The sequence below is a fragment of the Phyllobates terribilis genome, unplaced genomic scaffold, assembly GCF_046119375.1.
Source record: "Phyllobates terribilis strain yellow unplaced genomic scaffold, ASM4611937v1 Scaffold_123__1_contigs__length_5148117, whole genome shotgun sequence".
NCBI lineage: Eukaryota > Metazoa > Chordata > Amphibia > Anura > Dendrobatidae > Phyllobates > Phyllobates terribilis.
The window spans coordinates 1049648-1061877 of record NW_027362883.1 but is presented as its reverse complement, the minus strand read 5'-3'; the positions used below and the strand labels follow the sequence as shown (position 1 = coordinate 1061877).

General features: G+C 44.2%; 7 non-coding genes across 7 annotated transcripts; all 7 read right to left on the bottom strand.

The window, feature by feature from the left end:
• Positions 1-1765: 1765 nt before the first annotated feature.
• LOC141203119 (U2 spliceosomal RNA) lies at positions 1766-1956 on the bottom strand. The gene has a single exon (XR_012274258.1). It is a non-coding gene; the product is annotated as a U2 spliceosomal RNA (small nuclear RNA).
• A 1115-nt stretch (positions 1957-3071) lies between these two features.
• Positions 3072-3262, bottom strand: LOC141203118 (U2 spliceosomal RNA). Its single transcript, XR_012274257.1, has one exon. It is a non-coding gene; the product is annotated as a U2 spliceosomal RNA (small nuclear RNA).
• Positions 3263-4377: 1115 nt separating this feature from the next.
• LOC141202663 (U2 spliceosomal RNA) lies at positions 4378-4564 on the bottom strand. Its single transcript, XR_012273883.1, has one exon. It is a non-coding gene; the product is annotated as a U2 spliceosomal RNA (small nuclear RNA).
• Positions 4565-7009: 2445 nt separating this feature from the next.
• On the bottom strand, positions 7010-7200 carry LOC141203117 (U2 spliceosomal RNA). Its single transcript, XR_012274256.1, has one exon. It is a non-coding gene; the product is annotated as a U2 spliceosomal RNA (small nuclear RNA).
• A 1115-nt stretch (positions 7201-8315) lies between these two features.
• On the bottom strand, positions 8316-8506 carry LOC141202261 (U2 spliceosomal RNA). Its single transcript, XR_012273540.1, has one exon. It is a non-coding gene; the product is annotated as a U2 spliceosomal RNA (small nuclear RNA).
• A 1115-nt stretch (positions 8507-9621) lies between these two features.
• On the bottom strand, positions 9622-9812 carry LOC141203116 (U2 spliceosomal RNA). Its single transcript, XR_012274255.1, has one exon. It is a non-coding gene; the product is annotated as a U2 spliceosomal RNA (small nuclear RNA).
• A 1115-nt stretch (positions 9813-10927) lies between these two features.
• LOC141203115 (U2 spliceosomal RNA) lies at positions 10928-11118 on the bottom strand. Its single transcript, XR_012274254.1, has one exon. It is a non-coding gene; the product is annotated as a U2 spliceosomal RNA (small nuclear RNA).
• Positions 11119-12230: the final 1112 nt, after the last annotated feature.

Sequence of the window (12230 nt, the reverse complement as noted above, 5' to 3'; positions counted from 1 at the left end):
GCCCTACATAGTAAAGGAAGCCCCTATGTCCCGCCACAGAAAAATTCGCAGGAGGATGTCTAAAGCCTCCCACACTTCCAGGATCCTTCTTCAGTTTCACCCGAAACTTGTATTTGCAGTTGAAAATACCTAAAGAATTAAACTGCTTTTCCCCTTTACGCACATAATCACAGTACCGTGCAAGGAAGCCTTCAAGCAATGCTGGCTCAGTAAAAGGGTTATAAACTGTTACCCACACAATCTTTTCTTGAAGTCCAAACAAGGGTTCAAACCACACCCCTTCCAAGAAAGGATCATCAGTGTGACTCCGAAGCCACTCAAACACATCAAGGCAGGTATTTTCTTCTACAAAAGTCACGTCATATGTACCTGATTTAGGAAACTCGTTGACGCTGTAGAAGTCGCCTCGTTTTGCTCCAGCTTTTCCTTCCAAAAGTTTCTCCACGATGAAGGACACATTATTCCTCTCGGAAACTGATGGATCCACTCCAATTCGGATAGTATTCTTCACGAAGTTCATCTTCAAAACCTGTCGGTATAATACCAGAGAAAATCGCCAAATCCTTTCGCAAAAAGGCCTGGATTCCTCCAGAGAACTCGCACCTATCAGGCTGCAACCAAATGGTCTTAGCCAAAAGGCCGAGAAGCGATAACCAGAATTGGTTTCAAACTACGGAGCCACCCAAGGATCCTGAAAAGTCCATTTGTGGAGATGAGCTCCTGGACTCCCGTTAAGAAGACATGTTGTCAACCTCTAGATCCCTTACATGCCTGCACTTTTCGGCTTGCTGCTGCTGCAATCCACGCGTTTTAGATCTGCATAACTCCACCTCTTTAAACACAGCACCTTCACCCCCTGCTGTTCCCACCCGCCTCAACACCGTTGGAAGGGAGGAGAACCAATTAAGGCGGGGGTGGGGTGGAACGAGCAGCTGTCTACCCTTAGCAGGAGGGCTCCTGATTACATACCTCTCCTGCTGCTGCTGCTGCTGGCTGTCCAGCAGCAGACTGAAGGTGGCTGCTGCTGTGCACAGGTATATAAAGGCTCAGAGCCTATTATGACACGCGCAGCCAGCGTTCCATTGCCACATTCCATCTACTGCAGGCAGGATACCTGGCTGGCTGAATGTCGCTGAGAAGCTCACAGAGACCGCCATAAGCAACAGTTTAACAGAATGCCACAGACTAATCAACCAAACTTTTTGGGTTGGGTTCTCTTTTATAGTCTGCAGGCATTAAATGAAAGAAGTCAGTGTTCCAGCAGAAGGAGACAACGTTTCAGAAAAGGCATTGTAGCAAACCAAAAAAGAAATTTTAAGCGCAGCAGAGTAACCAGCGCACATACCTGTTAGCTCAGGTGAGTTTAAAAGGCTGCTGTTGATAACAAGGGCATTTGCTAAATAGATGGTGTGTGTGCAACAATATACTGAAAGGTCAATTATATTGTGCAGCTTATCTCACCACCTGTAGTTATTTAGGTGAAAGCTCCAAAATGCTTGCCTAATATGTCTGTTTATCCAAAAGGAAGTAAAAAGGGAGAGCTAGAAAGATAGCATTGCATCACATTACATGGCAATGCAATGCACAGTTGCTGAAGTTGAACCAAAATGAGCTTGTAATCTGGCTTCTGCAACTTTGAACATGAAAAATCCAATGAGGAGAAGAAAAGCAAAGCCAAAGAGTCCATCCCAAAATCCGACAAACAAGCAAAATGAACAAAAAACATTGAATTCAATTCTTTCTGATTTTAGAAACTGCATTAAAGAAGGGGTGCACCGGTCCTGGAGATACTGCAATACCAGGTCAATGCGTGGAGTGGACAGAGCAAGCTCTTTTTCCATCTCCCTGTTCTAAAAATCCATTTAATATATGGTCCCCAGATAGGGGACGTATCAGATATTAAACTGATAAGAACAGATACTACACTTGATCTTAGCCAAAAGGCCGAGAAGCGATAACCAGAATTGGTTTCAAACTACGGAGCCACCCAAGGATCCTGAAAAGTCCATTTGTGGAGATGAGCTCCTGGACTCCCGTTAAGAAGACATGTTGTCAACCTCTAGATCCCTTACATGCCTGCACTTTTCGGCTTGCTGCTGCTGCAATCCACGCGTTTTAGATCTGCATAACTCCACCTCTTTAAACACAGCACCTTCACCCCCTGCTGTTCCCACCCGCCTCAACACCGTTGGAAGGGAGGAGAACCAATTAAGGCGGGGGGTGGGGTGGAACGAGCAGCTGTCTACCCTTAGCAGGATGGCTCCTGATTACATACCTCTCCTGCTGCTGCTGCTGCTGGCTGTCCAGCAGCAGACTGAAGGTGGCTGCTGCTGTGCACAGGTATATAAAGGCTCAGAGCCTATTATGACACGCGCAGCCAGCGTTCCATTGCCACATTCCATCTACTGCAGGCAGGATACCTGGCTGGCTGAATGTCGCTGAGAAGCTCACAGAGACCGCCATAAGCAACAGTTTAACAGAATGCCACAGACTAATCAACCAAACTTTTTGGGTTGGGTTCTCTTTTATAGTCTGCAGGCATTAAATGAAAGAAGTCAGTGTTCCAGCAGAAGGAGACAACGTTTCAGAAAAGGCATTGTAGCAAACCAAAAAAGAAATTTTAAGCGCAGCAGAGTAACCAGCGCACATACCTGTTAGCTCAGGTGAGTTTAAAAGGCTGCTGTTGATAACAAGGGCATTTGCTAAATAGATGGTGTGTGTGCAACAATATACTGAAAGGTCAATTATATTGTGCAGCTTATCTCACCACCTGTAGTTATTTAGGTGAAAGCTCCAAAATGCTTGCCTAATATGTCTGTTTATCCAAAAGGAAGTAAAAAGGGAGAGCTAGAAAGATAGCATTGCATCACATTACATGGCAATGCAATGCACAGTTGCTGAAGTTGAACCAAAATGAGCTTGTAATCTGGCTTCTGCAACTTTGAACATGAAAAATCCAATGAGGAGAAGAAAAGCAAAGCCAAAGAGTCCATCCCAAAATCCGACAAACAAGCAAAATGAACAAAAAACATTGAATTCAATTCTTTCTGATTTTAGAAACTGCATTAAAGAAGGGGTGCACCGGTCCTGGAGATACTGCAATACCAGGTCAATGCGTGGAGTGGACAGAGCAAGCTCTTTTTCCATCTCCCTGTTCTAAAAATCCATTTAATATATGGTCCCCAGATAGGGGACGTATCAGATATTAAACTGATAAGAACAGATACTACACTTGATCTTAGCCAAAAGGCCGAGAAGCGATAACCAGAATTGGTTTCAAACTACGGAGCCACCCAAGGATCCTGAAAAGTCCATTTGTGGAGATGAGCTCCTGGACTCCCGTTAAGAAGACATGTTGTCAACCTCTAGATCCCTTACATGCCTGCACTTTTCGGCTTGCTGCTGCTGCAATCCACGCGTTTTAGATCTGCATAACTCCACCTCTTTAAACACAGCACCTTCACCCCCTGCTGTTCCCACCCGCCTCAACACCGTTGGAAGGGAGGAGAACCAATTAAGGCGGGGGGTGGGGTGGAACGAGCAGCTGTCTACCCTTAGCAGGATGGCTCCTGATTACATACCTCTCCTGCTGCTGCTGCTGCTGGCTGTCCAGCAGCAGACTGAAGGTGGCTGCTGCTGTGCACAGGTATATAAAGGCTCAGAGCCTATTATGACACGCGCAGCCAGCGTTCCATTGCCACATTCCATCTACTGCAGGCAGGATACCTGGCTGGCTGAATGTCGCTGAGAAGCTCACAGAGACCGCCATAAGCAACAGTTTAACAGAATGCCACAGACTAATCAACCAAACTTTTTGGGTTGGGTTCTCTTTTATAGTCTGCAGGCATTAAATGAAAGAAGTCAGTGTTCCAGCAGAAGGAGACAACGTTTCAGAAAAGGCATTGTAGCAAACCAAAAAAGAAATTTTAAGCGCAGCAGAGTAACCAGCGCACATACCTGTTAGCTCAGGTGAGTTTAAAAGGCTGCTGTTGATAACAAGGGCATTTGCTAAATAGATGGTGTGTGTGCAACAATATACTGAAAGGTCAATTATATTGTGCAGCTTATCTCACCACCTGTAGTTATTTAGGTGAAAGCTCCAAAATGCTTGCCTAATATGTCTGTTTATCCAAAAGGAAGTAAAAAGGGAGAGCTAGAAAGATAGCATTGCATCACATTACATGGCAATGCAATGCACAGTTGCTGAAGTTGAACCAAAATGAGCTTGTAATCTGGCTTCTGCAACTTTGAACATGAAAAATCCAATGAGGAGAAGAAAAGCAAAGCCAAAGAGTCCATCCCAAAATCCGACAAACAAGCAAAATGAACAAAAAACATTGAATTCAATTCTTTCTGATTTTAGAAACTGCATTAAAGAAGGGGTGCACCGGTCCTGGAGATACTGCAATACCAGGTCAATGCGTGGAGTGGACAGAGCAAGATCTTTTTCCATCTCCCTGTTCTAAAAATCCATTTAATATATGGTCCCCAGATAGGGGACGTATCAGATATTAAACTGATAAGAACAGATTTTTTTTTTTTTTTCCAAACACTCAGAAATTAAGTTTTATAATCTTAAATCGTATATCACCAAACTCAAGATTTTAGTTCCATCATCGTGTTTAGATATTATATTTATATTTTTTCATTTGAATTAATATATATAAAGTTAAACATAACAATTCCTTTGCAGTTTCAACAGTTTCCAAACAAATCACCACTGACATTACTTCACCCGGTTTCCCAAACTAAATATCCCCTTTTTCTCTTTTACTTTCCTCCCAACAAAACCCCTTAACTTCTTTTCTTCCTCCTCATGCTCTAACCGCATCTGTTCCCTATCATACTCTTCCTCATCATCTCTGAAAGTCACCACCTTCTCCAACACTTTACCCTTTTCCTCTTTTACTTCTTTCTTTTCACCAGATACTTTCCTTGATCCACAATTTTCCTGTACCGTTACCTTTTTCTTCAATTTCACCTTTAAACTTTCAACTTCTTTTCCCTGCTTATTCTCCTCTATAATTATGGCATCAACTTCCTTCTTCATTTTATCACCAATATCTTCCTTTTGTCCTCCAAAGTTCTTTTCAAAAGTTCCTTTGCTGCTTTCCATGTAACAATACCCAGAACTCCCGTTTACCATAATCCTCCCATTATGCAAATTTTCTTCTCCTGTTGTCCACACCAAAAAACGTCTCTTTCCGTTCCAAATACCAACTTTGTTCCTGTATAATTTCTGAAACTTTACCATCTTACATTTAGATTCCAAAAAAACCATTATCTCCTCTATTTCCACAAACGGATTGTCCATGTAAATTATCACACTCTTCGGTTTCCCCATGAATGATGCACTTACTCCAATTTTCCCAGAATCCTCTTCACTCCAGCCTTTGAAAAAATGAATGCACTTTTCCTCAGAAACTAGAGTCACATCACAAACTTTACCTTGCTTTATTTCTTGCATACAGTAGATATCCTTCTCCAAAACTTCATATTTCCTCAAAATTTCCAGAATCCATTTTTCTTCCAAAAAAGTTTCTTCCGTCTCCCGTTTCACAAAAAAACGTAAGCATCTCTTCTTTTTCCAAAACTCCATCTCAACGATCCGTTTTCCTTCCGTTTTTTCCTTTTAATCCTCCAAATGTTGCCACCACAGCTATGTGTGGCGACAGTTGCCCCCCACAGCTATGTGTGGTGACAAGGTGATCGCCTCTCGTTGCCCAGGGACTAATCCGACTCCCTAATAGCAGCAGGGGGGTTTAGCTCCACCGATAAGTGTAGCGATCCCCCCAGGCCAAGGAGCCGGGTACCCCAAGCGCCTCCCAGCCAAGACCAAGGCAGAAACCGCTAGATCACTGCACTTGATCTTAGCCAAAAGGCCGAGAAGCGATAACCAGAATTGGTTTCAAACTACGGAGCCACCCAAGGATCCTGAAAAGTCCATTTGTGGAGATGAGCTCCTGGACTCCCGTTAAGAAGACATGTTGTCAACCTCTAGATCCCTTACATGCCTGCACTTTTCGGCTTGCTGCTGCTGCAATCCACGCGTTTTAGATCTGCATAACTCCACCTCTTTAAACACAGCACCTTCACCCCCTGCTGTTCCCACCCGCCTCAACACCGTTGGAAGGGAGGAGAACCAATTAAGGCGGGGGGTGGGGTGGAACGAGCAGCTGTCTACCCTTAGCAGGAGGGCTCCTGATTACATACCTCTCCTGCTGCTGCTGCTGCTGGCTGTCCAGCAGCAGACTGAAGGTGGCTGCTGCTGTGCACAGGTATATAAAGGCTCAGAGCCTATTATGACACGCGCAGCCAGCGTTCCATTGCCACATTCCATCTACTGCAGGCAGGATACCTGGCTGGCTGAATGTCGCTGAGAAGCTCACAGAGACCGCCATAAGCAACAGTTTAACAGAATGCCACAGACTAATCAACCAAACTTTTTGGGTTGGGTTCTCTTTTATAGTCTGCAGGCATTAAATGAAAGAAGTCAGTGTTCCAGCAGAAGGAGACAACGTTTCAGAAAAGGCATTGTAGCAAACCAAAAAAGAAATTTTAAGCGCAGCAGAGTAACCAGCGCACATACCTGTTAGCTCAGGTGAGTTTAAAAGGCTGCTGTTGATAACAAGGGCATTTGCTAAATAGATGGTGTGTGTGCAACAATATACTGAAAGGTCAATTATATTGTGCAGCTTATCTCACCACCTGTAGTTATTTAGGTGAAAGCTCCAAAATGCTTGCCTAATATGTCTGTTTATCCAAAAGGAAGTAAAAAGGGAGAGCTAGAAAGATAGCATTGTATCACATTACATGGCAATGCAATGCACAGTTGCTGAAGTTGAACCAAAATGAGCTTGTAATCTGGCTTCTGCAACTTTGAACATGAAAAATCCAATGAGGAGAAGAAAAGCAAAGCCAAAGAGTCCATCCCAAAATCCGACAAACAAGCAAAATGAACAAAAAACATTGAATTCAATTCTTTCTGATTTTAGAAACTGCATTAAAGAAGGGGTGCACCGGTCCTGGAGATACTGCAATACCAGGTCAATGCGTGGAGTGGACAGAGCAAGCTCTTTTTCCATCTCCCTGTTCTAAAAATCCATTTAATATATGGTCCCCAGATAGGGGACGTATCAGATATTAAACTGATAAGAACAGATACTACACTTGATCTTAGCCAAAAGGCCGAGAAGCGATAACCAGAATTGGTTTCAAACTACGGAGCCACCCAAGGATCCTGAAAAGTCCATTTGTGGAGATGAGCTCCTGGACTCCCGTTAAGAAGACATGTTGTCAACCTCTAGATCCCTTACATGCCTGCACTTTTCGGCTTGCTGCTGCTGCAATCCACGCGTTTTAGATCTGCATAACTCCACCTCTTTAAACACAGCACCTTCACCCCCTGCTGTTCCCACCCGCATCAACACCGTTGGAAGGGAGGAGAACCAATTAAGGCGGGGGGTGGGGTGGAACGAGCAGCTGTCTACCCTTAGCAGGAGGGCTCCTGATTACATACCTCTCCTGCTGCTGCTGCTGCTGGCTGTCCAGCAGCAGACTGAAGGTGGCTGCTGCTGTGCACAGGTATATAAAGGCTCAGAGCCTATTATGACACGCGCAGCCAGCGTTCCATTGCCACATTCCATCTACTGCAGGCAGGATACCTGGCTGGCTGAATGTCGCTGAGAAGCTCACAGAGACCGCCATAAGCAACAGTTTAACAGAATGCCACAGACTAATCAACCAAACTTTTTGGGTTGGGTTCTCTTTTATAGTCTGCAGGCATTAAATGAAAGAAGTCAGTGTTCCAGCAGAAGGAGACAACGTTTCAGAAAAGGCATTGTAGCAAACCAAAAAAGAAATTTTAAGCGCAGCAGAGTAACCAGCGCACATACCTGTTAGCTCAGGTGAGTTTAAAAGGCTGCTGTTGATAACAAGGGCATTTGCTAAATAGATGGTGTGTGTGCAACAATATACTGAAAGGTCAATTATATTGTGCAGCTTATCTCACCACCTGTAGTTATTTAGGTGAAAGCTCCAAAATGCTTGCCTAATATGTCTGTTTATCCAAAAGGAAGTAAAAAGGGAGAGCTAGAAAGATAGCATTGCATCACATTACATGGCAATGCAATGCACAGTTGCTGAAGTTGAACCAAAATGAGCTTGTAATCTGGCTTCTGCAACTTTGAACATGAAAAATCCAATGAGGAGAAGAAAAGCAAAGCCAAAGAGTCCATCCCAAAATCCGACAAACAAGCAAAATGAACAAAAAACATTGAATTCAATTCTTTCTGATTTTAGAAACTGCATTAAAGAAGGGGTGCACCGGTCCCGGAGATACTGCAATACCAGGTCAATGCGTGGAGTGGACAGAGCAAGCTCTTTTTCCATCTCCCTGTTCTAAAAATCCATTTAATATATGGTCCCCAGATAGGGGACGTATCAGATATTAAACTGATAAGAACAGATACTACACTTGATCTTAGCCAAAAGGCCGAGAAGCGATAACCAGAATTGGTTTCAAACTACGGAGCCACCCAAGGATCCTGAAAAGTCCATTTGTGGAGATGAGCTCCTGGACTCCCGTTAAGAAGACATGTTGTCAACCTCTAGATCCCTTACATGCCTGCACTTTTCGGCTTGCTGCTGCTGCAATCCACGCGTTTTAGATCTGCATAACTCCACCTCTTTAAACACAGCACCTTCACCCCCTGCTGTTCCCACCCGCCTCAACACCGTTGGAAGGGAGGAGAACCAATTAAGGCGGGGGGTGGGGTGGAACGAGCAGCTGTCTACCCTTAGCAGGAGGGCTCCTGATTACATACCTCTCCTGCTGCTGCTGCTGCTGGCTGTCCAGCAGCAGACTGAAGGTGGCTGCTGCTGTGCACAGGTATATAAAGGCTCAGAGCCTATTATGACACGCGCAGCCAGCGTTCCATTGCCACATTCCATCTACTGCAGGCAGGATACCTGGCTGGCTGAATGTCGCTGAGAAGCTCACAGAGACCGCCATAAGCAACAGTTTAACAGAATGCCACAGACTAATCAACCAAACTTTTTGGGTTGGGTTCTCTTTTATAGTCTGCAGGCATTAAATGAAAGAAGTCAGTGTTCCAGCAGAAGGAGACAACGTTTCAGAAAAGGCATTGTAGCAAACCAAAAAAGAAATTTTAAGCGCAGCAGAGTAACCAGCGCACATACCTGTTAGCTCAGGTGAGTTTAAAAGGCTGCTGTTGATAACAAGGGCATTTGCTAAATAGATGGTGTGTGTGCAACAATATACTGAAAGGTCAATTATATTGTGCAGCTTATCTCACCACCTGTAGTTATTTAGGTGAAAGCTCCAAAATGCTTGCCTAATATGTCTGTTTATCCAAAAGGAAGTAAAAAGGGAGAGCTAGAAAGATAGCATTGCATCACATTACATGGCAATGCAATGCACAGTTGCTGAAGTTGAACCAAAATGAGCTTGTAATCTGGCTTCTGCAACTTTGAACATGAAAAATCCAATGAGGAGAAGAAAAGCAAAGCCAAAGAGTCCATCCCAAAATCCGACAAACAAGCAAAATGAACAAAAAACATTGAATTCAATTCTTTCTGATTTTAGAAACTGCATTAAAGAAGGGGTGCACCGGTCCTGGAGATACTGCAATACCAGGTCAATGCGTGGAGTGGACAGAGCAAGCTCTTTTTCCATCTCCCTGTTCTAAAAATCCATTTAATATATGGTCCCCAGATAGGGGACGTATCAGATATTAAACTGATAAGAACAGATACTACACTTGATCTTAGCCAAAAGGCCGAGAAGCGATAACCAGAATTGGTTTCAAACTACGGAGCCACCCAAGGATCCTGAAAAGTCCATTTGTGGAGATGAGCTCCTGGACTCCCGTTAAGAAGACATGTTGTCAACCTCTAGATCCCTTACATGCCTGCACTTTTCGGCTTGCTGCTGCTGCAATCCACGCGTTTTAGATCTGCATAACTCCACCTCTTTAAACACAGCACCTTCACCCCCTGCTGTTCCCACCCGCCTCAACACCGTTGGAAGGGAGGAGAACCAATTAAGGCGGGGGGTGGGGTGGAACGAGCAGCTGTCTACCCTTAGCAGGATGGCTCCTGATTACATACCTCTCCTGCTGCTGCTGCTGCTGGCTGTCCAGCAGCAGACTGAAGGTGGCTGCTGCTGTGCACAGGTATATAAAGGCTCAGAGCCTATTATGACACGCGCAGCCAGCGTTCCATTGCCACATTCCATCTACTGCAGGCAGGATACCTGGCTGGCTGAATGTCGCTGAGAAGCTCACAGAGACCGCCATAAGCAACAGTTTAACAGAATGCCACAGACTAATCAACCAAACTTTTTGGGTTGGGTTCTCTTTTATAGTCTGCAGGCATTAAATGAAAGAAGTCAGTGTTCCAGCAGAAGGAGACAACGTTTCAGAAAAGGCATTGTAGCAAACCAAAAAAGAAATTTTAAGCGCAGCAGAGTAACCAGCGCACATACCTGTTAGCTCAGGTGAGTTTAAAAGGCTGCTGTTGATAACAAGGGCATTTGCTAAATAGATGGTGTGTGTGCAACAATATACTGAAAGGTCAATTATATTGTGCAGCTTATCTCACCACCTGTAGTTATTTAGGTGAAAGCTCCAAAATGCTTGCCTAATATGTCTGTTTATCCAAAAGGAAGTAAAAAGGGAGAGCTAGAAAGATAGCATTGCATCACATTACATGGCAATGCAATGCACAGTTGCTGAAGTTGAACCAAAATGAGCTTGTAATCTGGCTTCTGCAACTTTGAACATGAAAAATCCAATGAGGAGAAGAAAAGCAAAGCCAAAGAGTCCATCCCAAAATCCGACAAACAAGCAAAATGAACAAAAAACATTGAATTCAATTCTTTCTGATTTTAGAAACTGCATTAAAGAAGGGGTGCACCGGTCCTGGAGATACTGCAATACCAGGTCAATGCGTGGAGTGGACAGAGCAAGCTCTTTTTCCATCTCCCTGTTCTAAAAATCCATTTAATATATGGTCCCCAGATAGGGGACGTATCAGATATTAAACTGATAAGAACAGATACTACACTTGATCTTAGCCAAAAGGCCGAGAAGCGATAACCAGAATTGGTTTCAAACTACGGAGCCACCCAAGGATCCTGAAAAGTCCATTTGTGGAGATGAGCTCCTGGACTCCCGTTAAGAAGACATGTTGTCAACCTCTAGATCCCTTACATGCCTGCACTTTTCGGCTTGCTGCTGATGCAATCCACGCGTTTTAGATCTGCATAACTTCACCTCTTTAAACACAGCACCTTCACCCCCTGCTGTTCCCACCCGCCTCAACACCGTTGGAAGAGAGGAGAACCAATTAAGGCGGGGGGTGGGGTGGAACGAGCAGCTGTCTACCCTTAGCAGGAGGGCTCCTGATTACATACCTCTCCTGCTGCTGCTGCTGGCTGTCCAGCAGCAGACTGCAGGTGGCTGCTGCTGTGCACAGGTATATAAAGGCTCAGAGCCTATTATGACACGCGCAGCCAGCGTTCCATTGCCACATTCCATCTACTGCAGGCAGGATACCTGGCTGGCTGAATGTCGCTGAGAAGCTCACAGAGACCGCCATAAGCAACAGTTTAACAGAATGCCACAGACTAATCAACCAAACTTTTTGGGTTGGGTTCTCTTTTATAGTCTGCAGGCATTAAATGAAAGAAGTCAGTGTTCCAGCAGAAGGAGACAACGTTTCAGAAAAGGCATTGTAGCAAACCAAAAAAGAAATTTTAAGCGCAGCAGAGTAACCAGCGCACATACCTGTTAGCTCAGGTGAGTTTAAAAGGCTGCTGTTGATAACAAGGGCATTTGCTAAATAGATGGTGTGTGTGCAACAATATACTGAAAGGTCAATTATATTGTGCAGCTTATCTCACCACCTGTAGTTATTTAGGTGAAAGCTCCAAAATGCTTGCCTAATATGTCTGTTTATCCAAAAGGAAGTAAAAAGGGAGAGCTAGAAAGATAGCATTGCATCACATTACATGGCAATGCAATGCACAGTTGCTGAAGTTGAACCAAAATGAGCTTGTAATCTGGCTTCTGCAACTTTGAACATGAAAAATCCAATGAGGAGAAGAAAAGCAAAGCCAAAGAGTCCATCCCAAAATCCGACAAACAAGCAAAATGAACAAAAAACATTGAATTCAATTCTTTCTGATTTTAGAAACTGCATTAAAG